The following is a 27,051-nucleotide window of genomic DNA, read 5'->3' on the forward strand; positions in this document are numbered from 1 at the left end:
ACAGATTTACCAGTGGTATTTAGTCTTGTATAAACACAGATTTACCAGTGGTATTTAGTCTTGTTTAACAACAGATTTACCAGTGGTATTTATTCTTGTGGAACAACAGATTTACCAGTGGTATTTAGTCTTGTATAAACACAGATTTACCAGTGGTATTTAGTCTTGTGGAACAACAGATTTACCAGTGGTATTTAGTCTTGTATAAACACAGATTTACCAGTGGTATTTAGTCTTGTATAAACACAGATTTACCAGTGGTATTTAGTCTTGTATAAACACAGATTTACCAGTGGTATTTAGTCTTGTGGAACAACAGATTTACCAGTGGTATTTAGTCTTGTATAAACACAGATTTACCAGTGGTATTTAGTCTTGTGGAACAACAGATTTACCAGTGGTATTTAGTCTTGTGGAACAACAGATTTACCAGTGTTATTTAGTCTTGTGGAACAACAGATTTACCAGTGGTATTTAGTCTTGTGGAACAACAGATTTACCAGTGGTATTTATTCTTGTGGAACAACAGATTTACCAGTGGTATTTAGTCTTGTATAAACACAGATTTACCAGTGGTATTTAGTCTTGTATAAACACAGATTTACCAGTGGTATTTAGTCTTGTGGAACAACAGATTTACCAGTGGTATTTAGTCTTGTGGAACAACAGATTTACCAGTGGTATTTAGTCTTGTGCCAACATCCAGAGAGTATGGTAGGGCGTTGCCTTGTGTGGTTTAAAACGAGATGACTCATGACTTGGCAGTCCTAATATGTGTGTGTGTGTGTGTTTGTTCCAGGTTACGTGAAAACAGGCTCTCTATGTCTGGCCCAGAATCAGGACCGTTTCCTCTCCCTGAAGCGCCTGGCATCCAGGCTGAAGTAAGTCCCTCCCTAACCGCCTTTCTCTTCCCTCCCCTCCCTGACCCGGTCTCTCCTCTGGTCTGAATTATAGCTCAGTACTCTCTCCTCGGTCCAGTCTCTCCCCTGGCCGGTCTCTCCTCTAGTCCTGAATTATAGCTCAGCACTCTCTCTCCGGTTCAGAGTCTCCCTGACCCTATCCTCTGGTCTGAATTATAGCTCAGTCCTCTCTTTCCAGTCCAGTCTCTCCCCTAACCTCTCTCCTCTTCCCTCTCTCTCCCCTCTCTCCCCTCTCTCCTCTCTCCTCTCTCTCCTCTCTCCTCTCTCCTCTCTCCTCTCTCCTCTCTCCTCTCTCCTCTCTCTCCCTCTCTCCTCTCTCCTCCCTCCCCCTCTCTCCTCTCTTCCCTCTCCCTCCCTCTCTCCCCTCTCTCCTCCCTCCTCCCTCCCCTCTCTCTCCCTCTCTCTCCCTCCCTCTCTCCTCCCTCTCTCCTCCCTCCCCTCTCCTCCCTCCCCTCTCTCCTCCCCCTCTCTCCTCCCTCTCTCCTCCCTCCCCTCTCCCCTCTCTCCTCCCTCTCTCCTCCCTCCCCTCTCTCCTCCTCCCCTCTTCCCTCTCTCCTCCCTCCCTTCTCCTTCCCTCTCCCCTCTCTCCTCCCTCTTCCCTCCCTCCCCCCTCCCCTCTCTCCTCTCTCTCCTCCCTCCCCCTCCCCTCTTCCCTCTCTCCCCCTCCCTCTTCCCTCTCTCCTCCCTCCCCTCTCTCCTCCCTCCCCTCTTCCCTCTCTCCTCCCTCCCCCTCTCTCTCCCTCTCTCCTCTCTCTCTCCCTCTCTTCCCTCTCTCTTCCCCTCTCTCCTCCCTCCTCTCTCCCTCTCCCTCCCCTCTCTCTCCCTCTTCCCTCTCTCTCCCTCTCTCCTCCTCCCTCTCTCCTCCCTCCCCTCTCCCCTCTTCCCTCTCTCCTCCCCTCTCCCCTCTTCCCTCTCTCCTCCCTCCCTCCCTCTCTCTCCCCTCTCTCCTCCCTCTCTCCTCCTCCCTCCCCTCTCTCCCCTCTCTCCCCTCTCTCCCCTCTCTCTCCTCTCTTCCCTCTCTCCTCTCTCCCCTCTCTCCCCTCTCTCCTCCCTCCCCTCTCTCTCCCCTCTCTCTCCTCCCTCCTCTCTCTCTCCCCTCTCTCCTCCCTCCTCTCTCTCCTCCCTCCTCAGTGTGATGGGGATCCCCTGTAACGTGATCAAACCCAAAGAGGTGTCCAAGCTCCACCCCCTGGTGAATATTCATGACCTGGTGGGGGCGCTCCACCTGCCGGGGGATGCCGTGGTGTCACCTCCTGACGTCAACCACGCCCTCGCCACAGCAGCAGCCGGACACGGTGAGACAGTAAAACCAAGGATGGACTGTTGTTCGGCTTTGCAAACCAAAAATTCCCAGGTTTTCCAGAAATCCTGATTGGATGATTCAGATTTCCTGCTTGTTCCATCCTGATTTGGGGGAATTTTCCAACTGGGATTTCTGGAAAAACAGAGTTTTAGGAAAAATCCTGCAAGCCTATCTGTAGTGGAGGTTTCAATAGAAAGTTACAACCATGTGGTTTCTCACCATCAGTTAGAATGTAATGAAGCCAGAAAGCAAGGCTTCTGGAGGGAAGGTCCAAGTTGTGGCCTGCCAAGGTGTGGCCTGCCAAGGGTCAAGGTGTGGCCTGCCAAGGTGTGGCCTGCCAAGGTGTGGCCTGCCAAGGTGTGGCCTGCCAAGGTGTGGCCTGCCAAGGTGTGGCCTGCCAAGGTGTGGCCTGCCAAGGTGTAGCCTGCCAGGGTGTGGCCTGCCAGGGTGTGGCCTGCCAGGGTGTGGCCTGCCAGGGTGTGGCCTGCCAGGGTGTGGCCTGCCAAGGACCCAGGGTGTGGCCTGCCAGGGTGTGGCCTGCCAGGGTGTGGCCTGCCAAGGTGTGGCCTGCCAAGCCGCCAGGGTGTGGCCTGCCAGGGTGTGGCCTGCCAAGGTGTGGCCTGCCAAGGGCCCAGGTGTGGCCTGCCAGGGTGTGGTCTGCCAAGGGCCCAAGTGTGGCCTGCCAGGGTGTGGCCTGCCAAGGGCCCAGGTGTGGCCTGCCAAGGGCCCAGGTGTGGCCTGCCAGGGTGTGGCCTGCCAGGGTGTGGCCTGCCAGGGTGTGGCCTGCTAAGGGGCCAGGGTGTGGCCTGCTAAGGGGCCAGGGTGTGGCCTGCCAGGGTGTGGCCTGCCAGGGTGTGGCCTGCCAGGGTGTGGCCTGCCAAGGTGTGGCCTGCCAAGGTGTGGCCTGCTAAGGGGCCAGGGTGTGGCATGTCAAAGCAGAGTGAGTTAGTCGTGCCCAGGGGGCACCTCTTTGGCTAATTTGACATCATGCTACTCCAATCAAACGAACGATGAACTATTGATAGTGTTTGTCATGTTTGATCACATTGTACGCTTCTGCATGAATACATGTACATTTTGAAGTTGGAAGTTACACTTAGGTTGGAGTCATTAAACTCGTTTTCAACCACTCCACAAATGTCTTGTTAACAAACTATATTTTTGGCAAGTCGGTTAGGACATCTACTTTATGCATGACACAAGTAGATTTTACAACAATTGTTTTCAGACAGATTATTTCACTTACAGTGAATTATATCACAATTCCAGTGGGTCAGAAGTTTATATACACTAAATTGACTGCCTTTAAACAGCTTGGAAAATTCCAGAAAATGAGGTCATGGCTTTAGAAGCTTCTGATAGGCTAATTGACATCATTTGAGTCAATTGGAGGTGAACCTGTGGATGTATTTCAAGGCCTACCTTCAAACTCAGTGCCTCTTTGCTTGACATCTTGGGAAAATCAAAAGAAATCAGCCAAGACCTCAGATAAAATAATTGTAGACCTCCACAAGTCTGGTTCATCCTTGGGAGAAATTTCCAAATGTCTGAAGGTACCACATTCATCTTTACAAACAAGAGTACGCGAGTATATATCCTATATCGACATAACCTGAAAGGCCGCTCAGCAAGGAAGAAGCCACTGCTCCAAAACCGCCATAAAAAGTCAGACTATGGTTTGCAACTGCACATGGGGACAAAGATTGTACTTTTGGAGAAATGTCCTCTGGTCTGATGAAACAAAAATTGAACTGTTTGGCCATAATGACCATCGTAATGTTTGGAGGAAAAGGAGGCTTCAAGCCGAAGAACAGACATCCCAACCGTGAAGCATGGGCTGGCAGCATCATGCTTTGCTGCAGGAGGACTGGTGCACTTTAGCAAACTAGATGGCATCATGAGGGTGGAAAATTACGTGGATGTATTGAATCAACATCTCAAGACAGTCAGGAAGGTAAAGCTTGAGTAGCAAATGGGTCTTCCAAATGGACAATGACCCCAAGCATACTTCCAAAGTTGGCAAAATGGCTTAAGGACAACAAAGTCAAGAGTATTCACAAAGCCCTGACCTCAATCCTATAGAACATTTGTGGGCAGAACTGAAAAGAGTGTGTGGAAACAGGAGGCCTACAAACCTGACTCAGTTACACCAGCTCTGTCAGGAGGAATGGGCCAGAATTCACCCAACTTATTGTGGGAAGCTTGTGGAAGGCTACCCGAAACGTTTGACCCAAGTTAAACAATTTAAAGGCAATGCTACCAAATACTAATTGAGTGTATGTAAACTTCTGACCCACAGAATGTGATGAAAGAAATAAAAGCTGAAATAAATCATTCTCTCTACTATTATTCTGACATTTCACATTCTTAAAACAAAGTGGTGATCCTAACTGACCTAAGACCGGGAATTTATACTAGGATCAAATGTCAGGAATTGTGGAAAAACTGAGTTTAAATGCATTTGGTTACGGTGAATTTAAACTTCTGACTTCAACAGTTAACCATGTTCTGATCTACAGGAGTCCAGATCCATGTTCTGATCTCCAGGAGTCCAGATCCATGAGCTCACCACAGTTAACCATGTTCTGATCTACAGGAGTCCAGATCCATGTTCTGATCTACAGGAGTCCAGATCCATGTTCTGATCTACAGGAGTCCAGATCCATGTTCTGATCTACAGGAGTCCAGATCCATGTTCTGATCTACAGGAGTCCAGATCCATGTTCTGATCTACAGGAGTCCAGATCCATGAGCGCACCACAGTTAACCATGTTCTGATCTCAGAGTCAGATCCATGAGGCACCACAGTTAACCATGTTCTGATCTACAGGAGTCCAGATCCATGTTCGTCTACAGGAGTCAGATCCATGTTCTGATCTCAGGAGTCCAGATCCATGAAGCACCACAGTTAACCATGTTCTGATCTACAGGAGTCCAGATCCATGTTCTGATCTACAGGAGTCCAGATCCATGTTCTGATCTACAGGAGTCCAGATCCATGTTCTGATCTACAGGAGTCCAGATCCATGTTCTGATCTACAGGAGTCCAGATCCATGAGCGCACCACAGTTAACCATGTTCTGATCTACAGGAGTCCAGATCCATGAGCGCACCACAGTTAACCATGTTCTGATCTACAGGAGTCCAGATCCATGTTCTGATCTCCAGGAGTCCAGATCCATGAGCTCACCACAGTTAACCATGTTCTGATCTACAGGAGTCCAGATCCATGTTCTGATCTACAGGAGTCCAGATCCATGTTCTGATCTACAGGAGTCCAGATCCATGTTCTGATCTACAGGAGTCCAGATCCATGTTCTGATCTACAGGAGTCCAGATCCATGTTCTGATCTACAGGAGTCAGATCCATGAGCGCACCACAGTTAACCATGTTCTGATCTCCAGGAGTCCAGATCCATGAGGCACCACAGTTAACCATGTTCTGATCTACAGGAGTCCAGATCCATGTTCTGATCTACAGGAGTCCAGATCCATGTTCTGATCTCCAGGAGTCCAGATCCATGAGCGCACCACAGTTAACCATGTTCTGATCTACAGGAGTCCAGATCCATGTTCTGATCTACAGGAGTCCAGATCCATGTTCTGATCTACAGGAGTCCAGATCCATGTTCTGATCTACAGGAGTCCAGATCCATGTTCTGATCTACAGGAGTCCAGATCCATGAGGCACCACAGTTAACCATGTTCTGATCTACAGGAGTCCAGATCCATGAGGCACCACAGTTAACCATGTTCTGATCTACAGGAGTCCAGATCCATGAGGCACCACAGTTAACCATGTTCTGATCTCCAGGAGTCCAGATCCATGAGCTCTACAGGAGTTAATCCATGTTCTGATCTACAGGAGTCCAGATCCATGTTCTGATCTACAGGAGTCCAGATCCATGTTCTGATCTACAGGAGTCCAGATCCATGTTCTGATCTACAGGAGTCCAGATCCATGTTCTGATCTACAGGAGTTCAGATCCATGAGCTCACCACAGTTAACCATGTTCTGATCTACAGGAGTCCAGATCCATGAGGCACCACAGTTAACCATGTTCTGATCTCCAGGAGTCCAGATCCATGAGCTCACCACAGTTAACCATGTTCTGATCTAGAAGGGTCAGATCCATGGAGACGCACCACAGTTAATACCATGTTCTGAACTACAGTGTGTCAGATCCGTGTGTGCACCACAGTTAACCATGTTCTGATCTACAGGAGTCCAGATCCATGAGCCCACCACAGTTAACCATGTGATGATGGAGAAGAGGACATGTGCGGCTGTGGAGACGGACAGAGTCATGCCATCGAAGTGTGAATACTTTGTCAAGCTGGGCAGGACAGGTGAACCTCTATCCATTACGTGTGTGTGTGTGTGTGTGTGTGTGTGACTGTACATGACATGGGGTCTGGGCCTGAAGTGTTGTATCAGTCTTTAGACAGTTAACAGCTAGACAGCTCTCTTCAGCCCAACTGATCTGTAAGTGTTTCATAACACGCTATGAATGATAGGATGAAGTCCTATTTAGTGCACTAGAATAAGGAACCATTTGGGACACAGTCATGCTGTATATGAAGTGTTGTAACTGGCTGTCTCTGAGGGAGCTGGGCCAGTGAAGTGTTGTATCTAGCTGTCTCTGCGGGAGCTGGGCCAGTGAAGTGTTGTATCCAGCTGTCTCTGAGGGAGTTGGGCCAGTGAAGTGTTGTAATCTAGCTGTCTCTGAGGGAGCTGGACCAGACCAGTGAAGTGTTGTATCTAGCTGTCTCTGAGGGAGCTGGACCAGACCAGTGAAGTGTTGTATCTAGCTGTCTCTGAGGGAGCTAGACCAGACCAGTGAAGTGTTGTATCTAGCTGTCTCTGAGGGAGCTGGGCCAGTGAAGTGTTGTATCCAGCTGTCTCTGAGGGAGCTGGGCCAGTGAAGTGTTGTATCTAGCTGTCTCTGAGGGAGCTGGGCCAGTGAAGTGTTGTATCTAGCTGTTTCTGAGGGAGCTGGGCCAGGCCAGTGAAACCAGGGTGTCTGTTCCTCTACAAGTCTTCATATAATAGGGGGTTATGAATGCTATATGATGTGTTATAACTGTCCTGTGTTCTACAGTGGGCGTATGAGCTGGGCCAGGCCAGTGAGACCAAGGTGTCTGTTCCTCTCCATGGATGTGAACACTTCTACCTGCTCTCCAAACCTCTACCAGAGCCTCTACAGCCCAGCACCCCAGGTGAGACTACCTCCTCTCAGAGCCTCTACAGCCCAGAACCCCAGGTGAGACTCCCTCCTCTACAGCCCAGAACCCCAGGTGAGACTCCCTCCTCTACAGCCAAGAACCCCAGGTGAGACTCCCTCCTCTACAGCCCAGAACCCCAGGTGAGAATACCTCCTCTACAGCCCAGAACCCCAGGTGAGACTCCCTCCTCTACAGCCCAGATACAAATAATCCACGTATGGTTTCTTTAAGGAGTTAGAGCTGGTACTGCTCAGTCCAGAAGGAGTTAGTGCTGGTACCGCTCAGTCCAGAAGGAGTTAGAGCTGGTACAGAGCTCAGTCCAGACGGAGTTAGAGCTGGTACCGCTCAGTCCAGAAGGAGTTAGAGCTGGTACCGCTCAGTCCAGAAGGAGTTAGAGCTGGTACCGCTCAGTCCAGACGGAGTTAGAGCTGGTACCGCTCAGTCCAGAAGGAGTTAGAGCTGGTACCGCTCAGTCCAGACGGAGTTAGAGCTGGTACCGCTCAGTCCAGACGGAGTTAGAGCTGGTACCGCTCAGTCCAGACGGAGTTAGAGCTGGTACCGCTCAGTCCAGACGGAGTTAGAGCTGGTACCGCTCAGTCCAGACGGAGTTAGAGCTGGTGACCGCTCTATTACAGTCCAGATCATTCACGGCCTTATTTCTATTACAGCGTATTGGATAACTGTCATTCATATTCACCCAGTTCAATGTAACAGTGACAGGTTTAGGTTACTGTCATTCATATTCACCCAGTTCAATGTAACAGTGACAGGTTTAGGTTACTGTCATTCACCCAGTTCAATGTAACAGTGACAGGTTTAGGTTACTGTCATTCACCCAGTTCAATGTAACAGTGACAGGTTTAGGTTACTGTCATTCATATTCACCCAGTTCAATGTAACATCAATAGGTTTAGGTTACTGTCATTCATATTCACCCAGCTCAATGTAACAGTGACAGGTTTAGGTTACTGTCATTCATATTCACCCAGTTCAATGTAACATCCATAGGTTGGAGAACGTCCTCCGGAAGTTGTCGTAATTACTGTGTAAGTCTATGGAAGGGGGTGAGAACCATGAGCCTCCTAGGTTTTGTTTTGAAGTCGATGTGCCCAGAGGAGGACGGAAACTAGCTGTCCTCCGGCTACACTATGGTGCTGCTGAGGCTACTGTGACCTTCATTCCAAAACTGATTGTTTTAATCAATGACTTGGTAACATGCAAATATTTTTTTAGTTTTAGTTTTATCTAAATGGGATAACCTTTTTAATGTTTTACTATTTAAATGTTTATGAAATTCACTGAGGAAGATGGTCCTCCCCTTCCTCCTCTGAGGAGCCTCCGCTGGCCTGAGCTCTGTCCTGTCTGGTGGTCAGGGTCAGGGTTACAGTGATGTGTTGTAACTGTGTATCTCTGTGTGTTCTTTCTAGTGGTGATGGATATGGATGGGAGGATCTATGTGAGGTCAGGGGTCAGGGTTAGACTGTGTTGTAACTGTGTATCTCTGTGTGTTCTCTCTAGTGGTGATGGATATGGATGGGAGGATCTATGTGAGGTCAGGGGTCAGGGTTAGACTGTGTTGTAACTGTGTATCTCTGTGTGTTCTCTCTAGTGGTGATGGATATGGATGGGAGGATCTATGTGAGGTCAGGGGTCAGGGTTAGACTGTGTTGTAACTGTGTATCTCTGTATGTTCTTTCTAGTGGTGATGGATATGGATGGGAGGATCTATGTGAGGTCAGGGGTCAGGGTTAGACTGTGTTGTAACTGTGTATCTCTGTGTGTTCTCTCTAGTGGTGATGGATATGGATGGGAGGATCTATGTGAGGTCAGGGGTCAGGGTTAGACTGTGTTGTAACTGTGTATCTCTGTGTGTTCTCTCTAGTGGTGATGGATATGGATGGGAGGATCTATGTGAGGTCAGGGGTCAGGGTTAGACTGTGTTGTAACTGTATCTCTGTGTGTTCTCTCTAGTGGTGATGGATATGGATGGGAGGATCTATGTGAGGTCAGGGGTCAGGATTAGACTGTGTTGTAACTGTGTATCTCTGTGTGTTCTCTCTAGTGGTGATGGATATGGATGGGAGGATCTATGTGAGGTCAGGGGTCAGGGTTAGACTGTGTTGTAACTGTGTATCTCTGTGTGTTCTCTCTAGTGGTGATGGATATGGACGGGAGGATCTATGTGAGGGTCAGGGGTTAGGGTTACTGATTCACTGTGTTGTAACTGTGTATCTCTGTGTGTTCTCTCTAGTGGTGATGGACATGGACAGGAGGATCTATGTGAGGTCAGGGGTCAGGGTTAGACTGTGTTGTAACTGTGTATCTCTGTGTGTTCTCTCTAGTGGTGATGGATATGGATGGGAGGATCTATGTGAGGTCAGGGTCAGGGTTAGACTGTGTTGTAACTGTGTATCTCTGTGTAGGTTCTCTCTAGTGGTGATGGATATGGATGGGTTTAGGATCTATGTGAGAGCATGGCAGGGAGGGGTCCTGTCTGGAGGATTTGAGAAGAACCCTAAACCCCATCTTCACCCAGGGCGTAACCAGCTGGAGGTTCAGACCATGCAGGAGGACTGGGACCACTTCGGTAAGAGACAGGGGTGATTTTTTTCTATAATGGCGCCCTATTCTGTTTATGTTAGGTTTACGGCTACTGTAAACATGGAGTCCATTTCGTTTTCCATTTACTTTGTGCTGTGAGTGCATACATTTTAAAATGGGTTGTCCCCAGTGGGAATCGAACCCATGATGTTGGCGCACACTCTCACCAACTGAGACAGTATGGGTTGTCCCAAGTGGGAATCGAACCCATGATGTTGGTGTCCCACTCTCACCAACTGAGACAGTATGGGTTGTCCCATATTCACCCAGAATCGAACCCATGATGTTGGCGCACACTCTTACCAGCTGAGAACAGTATGGGTTGTCCCAAGTGGGAATGTCAACCCATGATGTTGGTGCACAATCTTACCAACTGAGACAGTATGGGTTGTCCCCAGTGGGAATCGTAACCCAGGTTTAGGTGTCCCATTCTATTCACCAACTGAGACAGTATGGGTTGTCCCCAGTGGGAATCGAACCCATGATGTTGGTGCACAATCTTACCAACTGAGACCTTTATGGGTTGGCCCCAGTGGGAATCGAACCCATGATTTAGGTGTCCCACTATTACCAACTGAGACAGTATGGGTTGTCCCCAGTATTCAACCCATGATGTTGGCAGTGACACTCTTACCAACTGAGACAGTATGGGTTGTCCCAGTGGGAATCGAACCCATGATGTTGGTGTCCCACTCACCAACTGAGACAGTATGGGTTGTCCCAAGTGGGATTCGAACCCATGATGTTGGTAACAGTCTTACCAGGCTGAGACAGTATGGGTTGTCCCCAGTGGGGAATCGAACCCATGATGTTGGTGTCCCACTATTACCAACTGAGACAGTATGGGTTGTCCCAGTGGGAATCGAACCCATACTGGTTATAGTGACTGTGTTTATGCGAGGGTGGTTATATACCACATAGTAACTGACCGGTTTATAGTGTCTCTACCTAACCCCTCTCTCACCCCCTCTCTCCCTCCCCCTGTAGAACCCATACTGTCAGCCCTGTTGAGGAGGATGCCAGAACTAGAGGTGTTTCTCTACCTTACCCCCTCTCTCACCCCTCTCTCCCTCCCCCTGTAGAACCCATGCTGTCAGCCCTGTTGAGGAGGATGCCAGAACTAGAGGTGTGTGAGATCCAGCAGCTGGTCAACTGTCCTGGTCGTTCACCCCAGACATGCGCTGTCTGATGGGGGAGACACCGTCATTGCACGCTATTCGTCCTGGCTGGAATGAATGCCTCTGGCCTGGCCTTCGCTGGCGGAGCAGGAAAGTAAGGAAGGACATTTTTCCAGTACATCTAACTTTAGGGTTGGGGTTACGACAGGACATTTCCAGTACATCTACTTTAGGGTTGAGGTGAGAACCACAGGACATTTCCAGTACATCTACTTTAGGGTTGAGAGTGAGAACCACAGGACATTTCCAGTACATCTACTTTAGGGTTGGGAGTGAGAACGACAGGACATTTCAGTACATCTACTTTAGGGTTGGGAGTGAACAGTGACAGGACATTTCCAGTACATCTACTTTAGGGTTGAGAGTGAGAACCACAGGACATTTCCAGTACATCTACTTTAGGGTTGGGAGTGTCAACATACAGGACATTTCAGTACATCTACTTTAGGGTTAGTGAGAACCACAGGACATTTCCAGTACATCTACTTTAGGGTTGGGAGTCAGAACACAGGACATTTCCAGTACACATCTACTTTAGGGTTGAGAGTGACGACCACAGGACATTTCCAGTACATCTACTTTAGGGTTGGGAGTGAGAACGACAGGACATTTCCAGTACATCTACTTTAGGGTTGAGAGTGAGAACCACAGGACATTTCCAGTACATCTACTTTAGGGTTGAGGTGAGAACCACAGGACATTTCCAAAACATCTACTTTAGGGTTGAACGACAGGACATTTCCCGGAGTTTTAGTCGACGGGATAACCTAATATTACTCTGTTTCAAATGTTCTCCCCATGGGCATGGAGTATGGTAGCCTTCCTATGGTAGCCTGAGTATGGTAGCCTGAGTATGGTAGCCTGAGTATGGTAGCCTGAGTATGGTAGCCTGAGTATGGTAGCCTGAGTATGGTGTGCCTAGTATGGTGATGGATTATGGGAGATACTATGGTAGCCTGAGTATGGTGGCCTGTGTATGGTAGCCTGAGTATGGTAGCCTGAGTATGGTAGCTGGTATGGTAGCCTGAGTATGGTAGCCTGGGTATGGTAGAAGGAGTAACTGGTAGCCTGAGTGTTCTGGTAGCCTGAGTATGGTATGGAGGGAGTCTATGGTAGCCTGAGTATGGTCGACGGAGTATTGAACCTAATATTACTCTGTTTCATGTTCTCCCCATGGGCACGGAGTATGGTAGCCTGAGTATGGTAGAAGGAGTATGGTAGCCTGAGTATGGTCGGGGTGATTATTGAACCTAATATTACTCTGTTTCATGTTCTCCCCATGGACACGGCTATGGTAGCCTGGTATGGTAGATGTGGTATTGGTAGATACTATGGTAGATGTGGTATTGGTGGATACTATGGTAGATGTGGTATTGGTAGATACTATGGTAGATGTGGTATTGGTAATCGATACTATGGTAGATGTGGTATTGGTAGATGTGGTATGGTAGATACTATGGTAGATGTGGTATTGGTAGATACTATGGTAGATGTGGTATTGGTAGATACTATGGTAGATGTGGTATTGGTAGATACTATGGTAGATGTGGTATTGGTAGATACTATGGTAGATGTGGTATTGGTAGATACTATGGTAGATGGTATTGGTAGATACTATGGTAGATGTGGTATTGGTAGATACTATGGTAGATGTGGTATTGGTAGATACTATGGTAGATGTGGTATTGGTAGATACTATGGTAGATGTGGTGTTGGTAGATACTATGGTAGATGTGGTGTTGGTAGATACTATGGTAGATGTGGTATTGGTAGATACTATGGTAGATGTGGTATTGGTAGATACTATGGTAGATGTGGTATTGGTAGATACTATGGTAGATGTGGTATTGGTAGATACTATGGTAGATGTGTACACTGGTAGATACTATGGTAGATGTGGTATTGGTAGATACTATGGTAGATGTGGTATTGGTGATACTATGGTAGATGTGGTATTGGTAGATACTATGGTAGATGTGGTATTGGTAGATACTATGGTAGATGTGGTATTGGTAGATACTATGGTAGATGTGGTATTGGTAGATACTATGGTAGATGTGGTATTGGTAGATACTATGGTAGATGTGGTATTGGTAGATACTATGGTAGATGTGGTATTGGTAGATACTATGGTAGATGTGGTATTGGTAGATACTATGGTAGATGTGGTATTGTAGAATCTTACTATGGTAGATGTGGTATTGTAGATACTATGGTAGATGTGGTATTGGCAGATACTATGGTAGATGTGGTATTGGCAGATACTATGGTAGATGTGGTATTGTAGAATCTTACTATGGTAGATATGGTATTGTAGATACTATGGTAGATGTGGTATTGGTAGATACTATGGTAGATGTGGTATTGGTAGATACTATGGTAGATGTGGTATTGGTAGATACTATGGTAGATGTGGTATTGGTAGATACTATGGTAGATGTGGTATTGGTAGATGTGGTATTGGTAGATACTATGGTAGATGTGGTATTGGTAGATACTATGGTAGATGTGGTATTGGTAGATACTATGGTAGATGTGGTATTGGTAGATACTATGGTAGATGTGGTATTGGTAGATACTATGGTAGATGTGGTATTGGTAGATACTATGGTAGATGTGGTATTGGTAGATACTATGGTAGATGTGGTATTGGTAGATACTATGGTAGATGTGGTATTGGTAGATACTATGGTAGATGTGGTATTGGTAGATACTATGGTAGATGTGGTATTGGTAGATACTATGGTAGATGTGGTATTGGTAGATACTATGGTAGATGTGGTATTGGTAGATACTATGGTAGATGTGGTATTGTAGAATCTTACTATGGTAGATGTGGTATTGTAGAATCTTACTATGGTAGATGTGGTATTGTAGAATCTTACTATGGTAGATGTGGTATTGTAGAATCTTACTATGGTAGATGTGGTATTGGTAGATACTATGGTAGATGTGGTATTGGCAGATACTATGGTAGATGTGGTATTGGTAGATACTATGGTAGATGTGGTATTGTAGAATCTTACTATGGTAGATATGGTATTGTAGATACTATGGTAGATGTGGTATTGGTAGATACTATGGTAGATGTGGTATTGGTAGATACTATGGTAGATGTGGTATTGGTAGATGTGGTATTGGTAGATACTATGGTAGATGTGGTATTGGTAGATACTATGGTAGATGTGGTATTGGTAGATACTATGGTAGATGTGGTATTGGTAGATACTATGGTAGATGTGGTATTGGTAGATACTATGGTAGATGTGGTATTGGTAGATACTATGGTAGATGTGGTAGATACTATGGTAGATGTGGTATTGGTAGATACTATGGTAGATGTGGTATTGGTAGATACTATGGTAGATGTGGTATTGGTAGATACTATGGTAGATGTGGTATTGGTAGATACTATGGTAGATGTGGTATTGGTAGATACTATGGTAGATGTGGTATTGTAGAATCTTACTATGGTAGATGTGGTATTGTAGAATCTTACTATGGTAGATGTGGTATTGTAGAATCTTACTATGGTAGATGTGGTATTGGTAGATACTATGGTAGATGTGGTATTGGCAGATACTATGGTAGATGTGGTATTGGTAGATACTATGGTAGATGTGGTATTGTAGAATCTTACTATGGTAGATATGGTATTGTAGATACTATGGTAGATGTGGTATTGGTAGATACTATGGTAGATGTGGTATTGGTAGATACTATGGTAGATGTGGTATTGGTAGATACTATGGTAGATGTGGTATTGGTAGATGTGGTATTGGTAGATACTATGGTAGATGTGGTATTGGTAGATACTATGGTAGATGTGGTATTGGTAGATACTATGGTAGATGTGGTATTGGTAGATACTATGGTAGATGTGGTATTGGTAGATACTATGGTAGATGTGGTATTGGTAGATACTATGGTAGATGTGGTATTGGTAGATACTATGGTAGATGTGGTATTGGTAGATACTATGGTAGATGTGGTATTGGTAGATACTATGGTAGATGTGGTATTGGTAGATACTATGGTAGATGTGGTATTGTAGAATCTTACTATGGTAGATGTGGTATTGTAGAATCTTACTATGGTAGATGTGGTATTGTAGAATCTTACTATGGTAGATGTGGTATTGGTAGATACTATGGTAGATGTGGTATTGGCAGATACTATGGTAGATGTGGTATTGAGTAGATACTATGGTAGATGTGGTATTGTAGAATCTTACTATGGTAGATATGGTATTGTAGATACTATGGTAGATGTGGTATTGGTAGATACTATGGTAGATGTGACGTATGGTAGATACTATGGTAGATGTGGTATTGGTAGATACTATGGTAGATGTGGTATTGGTAGATACTATGGTAGATGTGGTATTGGTAGATGTGGTATTGGTAGATACTATGGTAGATGTGGTATGGTAGATACTATGGTAGATGTGGTATTGGTAGATACTATGGTAGATGTGGTATTGGTAGATACTATGGTAGATGTGGTATTGGTAGATACTATGGTAGATGTGGTATTGGTAGATACTATGGTAGATGTGGTATTGGTAGATACTATGGTAGATGTGGTATTGGTAGATACTATGGTAGATGTGGTATTGGTAGATACTATGGTAGATGTGGTATTGGTAGATACTATGGTAGATGTGGTATTGGTAGATACTATGGTAGATGTGGTATTGGTAGATACTATGGTAGATGTGGTATTGTAGAATCTTACTATGTAGATGTGGTATTGTAGAATCTTACTATGGTAGATGTGGTATTGGTAGATACTATGGTAGATGTGGTATTGGTAGATACTATGGTAGATGTGGTATTGGCAGATACTATGGTAGATGTGGTATTGGTAGATACTATGGTAGATGTGGTATTGTAGAATCTTACTATGGTAGATGTGGTATTGTAGAATCTTACTATGGTAGATGTCTGGTATTGGTAGATACTATGGTAGATGTGGTATTGGTAGATACTATGGTAGATGTGGTATTGGTAGATGTGGTATTGGTAGATACTATGGTAGATGTGGTGATTGGTAGATACTATGGTAGATGTGGTGGTAGATACTATGGTAGATGTGGTATTGGTAGATACTATGGTAGATGTGGTATTGGTAGATACTATGGTAGATGTGGTATTGTAGAATCTTACTATGGGAACCACAGGACATTTCCAGTACATCTACTTTAGGGTTGACAGTGAACACCACAGGACATTTCCAGTACATCTACTTTAGGGTTGAAGTGAGAACCACAGGACATTTCCAGTACATCTACTTTAGGGTTGAGTGAGAACCACAGGACATTTCCAGTACATCTACTTTAGGGTTGAGCGACAGGACATTTCCGGAGTATGGTCGACGGAGTATTGACCTAATATTACTCTGTTTCATGTTCTCCCCATGGAGCATGGAGTATGGTAGCCCGAGTATGGTAGCCCGAGTATGGTAGCCCAGTATGGTAGCCAGTATGGTAGCCCGAGTATGGTAGCCTGAGTATGGTAGCCTGAGTATGGTAGCCTGTGAGTATGGTAGCCTGAGTATGGTAGCCTGAGTATGGTAGCCTGAGTATGGTAGAAGGAGTATGGTAGAAGGACACATGGTAGAAGGAGTATGGTAGAAGGAGTATGGTAGCACGGAGTATGGTCGACGGAGTATTGAACCTAATATTACTCTGTTTCATGTTCTCCCCATGGAGCACGGAGTATGGTAGCCTGAGTATGGTAGCCTGAGTATGGTAGCCTGGTATGGTAGCCTGACATGGTAGCCTGGGTATGGTAGCCTGAGTATGGTAGCCTGAGTATGGTAGCCTGGTATGGTAGATGTGGTATTGGTAGATACTATGGTAGATGTGGTATTGGTAGATACTATGGTAGATGTGGTATTGGTAGATACTATGGTAGATGTGGTATTGGTAGATGTGGTATTGGTAGATACTATGGTAGATGTGGTATTGGTAGATACTATGGTAGATGTGGTACCACACAGATACTATGGTAGATGTGGTATTGGTAGATACTATGGTAGATGTGGTATTGGTAGATACTATGGTAGATGTGGTATTGGTAGATACTATGGTAGATGTGGTATTGTAGAATCTTACTATGGTACACATGTGGTATTGTAGAATCTTACTATGGTAGATGTGGTACCAGAATCTTACTATGGTACATGTGGTACCCCACACCAATACTACCCCAGATGTGGTATTGTAGAATCTTACTATGGTAGATGTGGTATTGTTGAATCTTACTACCACTGTCCTGTCTGTCAGGGTTAGAGGTTACCACTGTCCTGTCTGTCAGGGTTAGAGGTTACCACTGTCCTGTCTGTCAGGGTTAGAGGTTACCACTGTCCTGTCTGTCAGGGTTCGAGGTTACCACTGTCCTGTCTGTCAGGGTTAGAGGTTACCACTGTCCTGTCTGTCAGGGTTAGAGGTTACCACTGTCCTGTCTGTCAGGGTTAGAGGTTACCACTGTCCTGTCTGTCAGGGTTAGAGGTTACCACTGTCCTGTCTGTCAGGGTTAGAGGTTACAGTTCAGGGTCAAACCAGTGTGTTCTGTCGTCAGGTACCTGGCAGAGTGGATGACGTCTGGTTACCCCATGGCTAACGTCTGTCCTGTCTGTCAGGGTTAGAGGTTAGAGGTTACAGTTCAGGGTCAAACCAGTGTGTTCTGTCGTCAGGTACCTGGCAGAGTGGATGACGCCTGGTTACCCCACGGCTAACGTCTGTCCTGTCTGTCAGGGTTAGAGGTTAGAGGTTACAGTTCAGGGTCAAACCAGTGTGTTCTGTCGTCAGGTACCTGGCAGAGTGGATGACGTATGGTTACCCCACGGCTAACGTCTGGCCGCTGGACATCAAACGCTTCGGCAACCTTCAGAGCAGCCGAACCTTCCTCCGACACAGGGTCATGGAGGTCATGCCCCAGTCCTGACCAGAGCAAACACAATCACACTCCCTGTTAGTAATGTCTGCCTGACTGTCCCTCTCTCTGCCTGACTGTCCCTCTCTCTGCCTGACTGTCCCTCTCTCTGCCCGGGACTGTCCCTCCTCTCTGCCCGACTGTCCCTCTCTCTGCCCGACTGTCCCTCTCTCTGCCTGACTGTCCCTCTCTCTGACCCACACTGTCCCTCTCTCACCCCGACTGTCCCTCTCTCTGCCCGACTGTCCCTCTCTCTTGCCACACCCTGTCCCTCTCTCTGCCTGACTGTCCCTCTCTGCCTCCGACTGTCCCTCTCTGTCCGACTGTCCACTCTCTCTGCACACGACTGTCCCTCTCTCTGCCCACAGCCCTGCTGTATAACCTACCACTCTCTGCCCGACTGCCTGGACCCTCTCTCTGCCCGACTGTCCCAACCCACACCACACACCTCACACCACACACCTCACCACACACACCACACACCCCACACCACACACACCACACACACCCCACACCACACACCCCACACCACACACACCACACACCCCACACCACACACACCACACACCCCACACCACACACCCCACACCACACACCCCACACCAAACACACCCCACACACACCCCACACACACCCCACACCACACACCCCACACCACACACACCACACACCCCACACCACACACCACACACCCCACACCACACACCCCACACCACACACCCCACACACCCCACACCACACACCCACACCACACACACCACACACCCTCTGCCCACACTACACCACACACCCACACCAAACACACCACACACACCCCACACCACACACCCCACACCAAACACAATTTCACACACCACACACCCCACACCACACACACCCCACACACCACACACACCCCACACACCACACACACCCCACACACCACACACACCCCACACCCCACACCACACACACCCCACACCCCACCCCACACACCACACACCCCACCCCACACACCACACACACCCCACTCCCACACACCACACAATAATTCTACCCCACACCCCACACCACACACACCCACCCCCACACCCCCACCCCACCCCACACACCACACACACCCCACACCCCACCCCCACACACCACACACACCCCACACCCCACCCTACACACCACACACACCACACACACCCCACACACACCCCACACACCCCACACCCCACCACACACACCACACACCCCACACCACACACCACACCCCACACCACACACACCACACACCCCACACCACACACCCCACACCAAACACACCCCACACCACACAATACCCCACACCACACACCCCACACCAAACACACTCCCACACCACACAATAATTGTCCCACACCACACACACCCCACACCACACACACCCCACACCACACACACCCCACACCACACACCCCACAATCCACCACACCACACACCCTGTCCCACTCACCACACACCCCACACCACACACACACCACACCACACACCACACACACCACACACTCCACACCCCACTGTACACCACACTACACCCCACCCCCACCCCACACACTTCACACACACACCACACACCACACACACCCTGGCCGTCACCCCACACCCCACCCCACACTTCTCCCCACACACCCACACACACCACACACACCCCACACCCCCACCACACACCACCCACCCCACACCCCACACACACACACTTTGACACACCACACACACCCCACCACCACACACCCCCACACACCCCACACACCCCACCACCCCACACACCCACACACCCCACACACCACACACACCTACACCACACACGCCCCACCCCACACACCACAAACACCCCACACACCACACACACCCCACACCCCACCACACACCCCACACACACACACACCCCACACCACACACACCCCACACCCCACACACCACACACACCCCACACACACCCACCCCACACACCACACACACCCCACACTCCCCACCCCACACCACACACACCCCCACACACACCCCACACACCCCACACCCCCACCCCACACACCACACACACCCCACACCCCACCCCACACACCACACACACCACACACACCCCACACCACACACACCACACACACCACACACACCCCACACACCACACACACCACACACACCCCACACACCCCACACACCCCACACCACACACACCACACACCCCACCACACACACCACACCCCACACCACCACACCCCACCCCCCACACACCACACACACCCCACACACCACACACACCCCACACCACACCCCACCACACACCACACACACCCACACACACACCACACACACCCCACACCCACCCCACACACCACACCCACACACCCCACCCCACACACCACACACACCACACACACACCCCACACACCACACACACACACCACACACACCCACCCCACACACACCCCACACCCCACCCCACACACCACACACACCCCACACACCCACACCCCACCCCACACCCCCACACCACACACACCACACACACCCCACACACCACACACACCCCACACACCACACACACCCCACACACACACACACACCCACACCACCACACACACCACACACACCCCACACCCCACCCCACACCCCACACACCACACACCACACCACACACACCCCACACACACACACACACACCCACACACACACCCCCCACCACACACACCCCACACACACACCCCACCCCACACCCCACCACACACCCCCACACCCCACCCCACACACACCCACACCACCACACACCACCACACACACACCCCACCCCACACCCACACACACCCCACCCCCACACACCACACACCCCCACACCCCACCCCACACCACACACACCCCACACCCCACCCCACCACCACACACACCCCACACACACACACCCCACACACACCCCACACCACCCCACACACACACACCACCACACACACCCCACACCACACACACACCCCACCCACCCCACACACCCACACACCCCACCCACACACCACACACCACACCCCACCACACACCACACCCCACCCCACACCACACACACCCCACACCACACACCCCACACCCCACACCCACCCCACCACACACACACACACACCACACACACACCCCACACACACACACCACCCCACACCCACACACACACACCCCACCCACACACCCACCCACACACCCCACCCCACACCACACACACACCCCACCCCACACCACACACAATCACACCACACCCCCACACACACACCACACACCACACCCCACCCCACCCCACCCCACACCACACACCACACACACACCCCACCACACACACCCCACCCCACACACCCCACACCACCACACCACACCCCACCCCACACACACACACACACCACACACACACCCCACCCCACACCACACACACACCCCACACCACACACACCACACACCCACCCCACACCACACACCCCACCCCACCCCACACCACACCACACACACACCACACACACACCCCACCCCACACCACACACCCCACACCACACACCACACACACACACACACACACCCCACACCACACACACACACCCCACACCACAATTTCCCAATGCTTCTGTCTATCAGAGCTAAACCATGTTCCTCTGTTCTCAGACCTGCTTCTCTGTCTGTTAGTTAAACAGTTCTATCGTCTGTTCTCAGACCTGCTGTCTCTTAGCTCTGTGTCTGTCTGTTAGTTAAACAGTTCTATTGTCTGTTCTCAGACCTGCTGTCTCTTAGCTCTGTGTCTGTCTGTTTAGTTAAACAGTTATATTGTCTGTTCTCAGACCTGCTGTCTCTTAGCTCTGTGTCTGTCTGTTTAGTTAAACAGTTCTATTGTCTGTTCTCAGACCTGCTGTCTCTTAGCTCTGTGTCTGTCTGTTTAGTTAAACAGTTCTATCGTCTGTTCTCAGACCTGCTGTCTCTTAGCTCTGTGTCTGTCTGTTAGTTAAACAGTTCTATCGTCTGTTCTCACGACCCACGGGAGTTCCAGGTCTCCGGTAGCCTCTGGAACTGGGCCGATCTGCAGCCAACAAGGCAGAGTTCATCTCAGCCTATGCCTCCCTCCAGTCCCTCGACTTCTTGGCACTGACAGAAACATGGGATCACCACAGACAACACTGCTACTCCTACTGCTCTCTCTTCGTCCGCCCACGTGTTCCGCACACCCCGAGAGCTTCTGGTCAGCGGGGTGGTGGCATAGGGATCCTTATCTCTCCCATGTGGTCATTCTCTCTTTCTCCCCTTACCCATCTGTCTATCGCCTCCTTTGAATTTCATGCTGTCACAGTTACCAGCCCTTTCAAGCTTAACATCCTTATCATTTATCGCCCTCCAGGTCCCTCGGAGAGTTCATCAATGAGCTTGATGCATTGATAAGCTCCTTTCCTGAGGACGGCTCACCTCTCACAGTTCTGGGCGACTTTAACCTCCCCACGTCTACCTTTGACTCATTCCTCTCTGCCTCCTTCTTTCCACTCCTCTCCTCTTTTGACCTCACCCTCTCACCTTCCCCCTACTCACAAGGCAGGCAATACGCCTCGACCTCATCTTTACTAGATGCTGTTCTTCCACTAACCTCATTGCAACTCCCCTCCAAGTCTCCGACCACTACCTTGTATCCTTTTCTCCTCTCGCTCTCATCCAACACTTCCCACACTGCCCCTACTCGGATGGTATCGCGCCGTCCCAACCTTCGCTCTCTCTCCCGCTACTCTCTCCTCTTCCATCCTATCATCTCTTCCCTCTGCTCAAACCTTCTCCAACCTATCTCCTGATTCTGCCTCCTCAACCCTCCTCTCCTCCCTTTCTGCATCCTTTGACTCTCTATGTCCCCTATCTTCCAGGCCGGCTCGGTCCTCCCTCCCGCTCCGTGGCTTGACGACTCAATGCGAGCTCACAGAACAGGGCTCCGGAAGGCCGAGCGGAAATGGAGGAAAACTCGCCTCCCTGCGGACCTGGCATCCTTTCACTCCCTCCTCTCTACATTTTCCTCCTCTGTCTCTGCTGCTAAAGCCACTTTCTACCACTCTAAATTCCAAGCATCTGCCTCTAACCCTAGGAAGCTCTTTGCCACATTCTCCTCCCTCCTGAATCCTCCTCCCCCTCCCCCCTCCTCCTCTCTGCAGATGACTTCACAACCATTTTGAAAAGAAGATCGACGACATCCGATCCTCGTTTGCTAAGTCAAACAACACCGCTGGTTCTGCTCACACTGCCCTACCCTGTGCTCTGACCTCTTTCTCCCTCTCTCTCCAGATGAAATCTCGCGTCTTGTGACGGCCGGCCGCCCAACAACCTGCCCGCTCGACCCTATCCCCTCCTCTCTTCTCCAGACCATTTCCGGAGACCTTCTCCCTTACCTCACCTCGCTCATCAACTTATCCCTGACCGCTGGCTACGTCCCTTCCGTCTTCAAGAGAGCGAGAGTTGCACCCTTCTGAAAAACCTACACTCGATCCCTCCGATGTCAACAACTACAGACCAGTATCCCTTCTTTCTTTTCTCTCCAAAACTCTTGAACGTGCCGTCCTTGGTCAGCTCTCCCGCTATCTCTCTCAGAATGACCTTCTGATCCAAATCAGTCAGGTTTCAAGACTAGTCATTCAACTGAGACTGCTCTTCTCTGTATCACGGAGGCGCTCCGCACCGCTAAAGCTAACTCTCTCTCCTCTGCTCTCATCCTTCTAGACCTATCGGCTGCCTTCGATACTGTGAACCATCAGATCCTCCTCTCCACCCTCTCCGAGTTGGGCATCTCCGGCGCGGCCCACGCTTGGATTGCGTCCTACCTGACAGGTCGCTCCTACCAGGTGGCGTGGCGAGAATCTGTCTCCTCACCACGCGCTCTCACCACTGGTGTCCCCCAGGGCTCTGTTCTAGGCCCTCTCCTATTCTCGCTTCTACACCAAGTCACTTGGCTCTGTCATAACCTCACATGGTCTCTCCTATCATTGCTATGCAGACGACACACAATTAATCTTCTCCTTTCCCCCTTCTGATGACCAGGTGGCGAATCGCATCTCTGCATGTCTGGCAGACATATCAGTGTGGATGACGGATCACCACCTCAAGCTGAACTTCGGCAAGACGGAGCTGCTCTTCCTCCCGGGGAAGGACTGCCCGTTCCATGATCTCGCCATCACGGTTGACAACTCCATTGTGTCCTCCTCCCAGAGCGCTAAGAACCTTGGCGTGATCCTGGACAACAAACTGTCGTTCTCAACTAACATCAAGGCGGTGGCCCGTTCCTGTGGTTCATGCTCTACAACATCCGCAGAGTACGACCCTGCCTCACACAGAAGCGCGCGCAGGTCTAATCCAGGCACTTGTCATCTCCGTCTGGGATTACTGCAACTCGCTGTTGGCTGGGCTCCTGCCTGTGCCATTAAACCCCTACAACTCATCCAGAACGCCGCAGCCCGTCTAGTGTTCAACCTTCCCAAGTTCTCTCGTCACCCCCGCTCCTCTGCTCTCTCCACTGGCTTCCAGTTGAAGCTCGCATCCGCTACAAGACCATGGTGCTTGCCTACGGAGCTGTGAGGGGAACGGCACCTCAGTACCTCCAGGCTCTGATCAGGCCCTACACCCAAATAAGGGCACTGCGTTCATCCACCTCTGGCCTGCTCGCCTCCCTACCACTGAGGAAGTACAGTTCCGCTCAGCTCAGTCAAAACTGTTCGCTGCTCTGGCTCCCCAATGGTGGAACAAACTCCCTCACGATGCCAGGACAGCGGAGTCAATCACCACCTTCGGAGACACCTGAAACCCCACCTCTTTAAGGAATACCTAGGATAGGATAAAGTAATCCTTCTCACCCCCTTAAAATATTTAGATGCACTATTGTAAAGTGGTTGTTCCACTGGATGTCATAAGGTGAATGCACCAATTTGTAAGTCGCTCTGGATAAGAGCGTCTGCTAAATGACTTAAATGTAAATGTAATGTAAATGTTCTCAGACCTGCTGTCTCTTGGCTCTGTGTCTGTCTGTTTAGTTAAACAGTTCTATTGTCTGTTCTCAGACCTGCTGTCCCTGGATGCCAGTAAGGCGTTCTATAAGCCTGACTGGTTTGACATCGTGGGGCGGAGGTGAAATGCTGCAAGGAGGCCGTCTGTGTCATCGACATGTCCTCCTTCACCAAGTTTGAGCTCACTGTGAGTGACCCCTGGAAAGGAGAGGGGAGGGAGAGGAGGGGAAGTGAGGTATCAACTTCCTCCTATGATGGAAACTGTAGGTGGGTGACCCCTGAAAAGGAGAGGGTCAGCCATATCTCTATGGTTAGACCACCCTCGGTCACAGCTATAATGTGAATGACATTATCTCTGACTAGACCACCCTCGGTCACAGCTATAATGTGAATAACATTATCTCCATGGTCAGACCACCCTCGGTCACAGCTATAATGTGAATAACATTATCTCCATGGTCAGACCACCCTCGGTCACAGCTATAATGTGAATAACATTATCTCTGACTAGACCACCCTCGGTCACAGCTATAATGTGAATAACATTATCTCCATGGTCAGACCACCCTTGGTCACAGCTATAATGTGAATAACATTATCTCCATGGTCAGACCACCCTCGGTCACAGCTATAATGTGAATGACATTATCTCCATGGTCAGACCACCCTCGGTCACAGCTATAATGTGAATAACATTATCTCTGACTAGACCACACTAGGTCACAGCTATAATGTGAATTACATTATCTCTATGGCTGGAACACCCTCGGTCACAGCTATAATGTGAATGACATTATCTCCATGGTCAGACCACCCTCGGTCACAGCTATAATGTGAATGACATTATCTCCATGGTTAGACCACCCTCGGTCACTACTTTTCTTTCTGTGCCAGTCTACAGATGACCAGGCGTTAGGCGTTGCTGCAGCACCTGTGTGCCAATGACCTCGATGTCCCAGTGGGTCACATCGTTCATGCGGGCATGCTGAACGAGAGGGAGGTGGATATGAAGCGACGACTGCAGCGTGGTCAGAGTCAAGAAAAACAGGTGAGAGTTTAGCCATTAAGAAGAACAGGTGAGAGTTTAGCCATTAAGAAGAACAGGTGAGAGTTTAGCCATTAGAAGAACAGGTGAGAGTTTAGCCATTAGATGAACAGGTGAGAGTTTAGCCATCAAGAAGAACAGGTGAGAGTTTAGCCATTAAGAAGAACAGGTGAGAGTTTAGCCATTAGATGAACAGGTGAGAGTTTAGCCATCAAGAAGAACAGGTGAGAGTGAGAGTTTAGCCATTAGAAGAAGAGAGTTTAGCCATCAAGAAGAACAGGTGAGAGTTTAGCCATTAGAAGAACAGGTGAGAGTTTAGCCATTAGAAGAACAGGTGTGAGAGTTTAGCCATTAAGAAGAACAGGTGAGAGTTTAGCCAATAAGAAGAACAGGTGAGAGTTTAGCCATTAAGAAGAACAGGTGAGAGTTTAGCCATTAGAACAGGTGAGCGTTTAGCCATTAGAAGAACAGGTGAGAGTTTAGCCATTAAGAAGAACAGGTGAGAGTTTAGCCATTAGAAGAACAGGTGAGCGTTTAGCCATTAGAACAGGTGAGAGTTTAGCCATTAGAACAGGTGAGAGTTTAGCCATTAGAAGAACAGGTGAGAGTTTAGCCATTAGAAGAACAGGTGAGAGTTTAGCCATTAGAAGAACAGGTGAGAGTTTAGCCATTAGAAGAAGAACAGGTGAGAGTTTAGCCATTAGAAGAACAGGTGAGAGTTTAGCCATTAGAAGAACAGGTGAGAGTTTAGCCATTAGAAGAACAGGTGAGAGTTTAGCCATTAGAAGAACAGGTGAGAGTTTAGCCATTAGAAGAACAGGTGAGAGTTTAGCCATTAAGAAGAACAGGTG

General features: G+C 48.9%; 1 pseudogene; it reads left to right on the forward strand.

Annotated features, from left to right (window-relative positions):
* Window positions 1–799: 799 nt before the first annotated feature.
* Window positions 800–26,203, forward strand: LOC124028986 (annotated as a pseudogene).
* The last annotated feature ends 848 nt before the right edge of the window (window positions 26,204–27,051 follow it).

This window comes from Oncorhynchus gorbuscha, unplaced genomic scaffold, assembly GCF_021184085.1.
Source record: "Oncorhynchus gorbuscha isolate QuinsamMale2020 ecotype Even-year unplaced genomic scaffold, OgorEven_v1.0 Un_scaffold_5195, whole genome shotgun sequence".
In the NCBI taxonomy this organism is placed as follows: domain Eukaryota; kingdom Metazoa; phylum Chordata; class Actinopteri; order Salmoniformes; family Salmonidae; genus Oncorhynchus; species Oncorhynchus gorbuscha.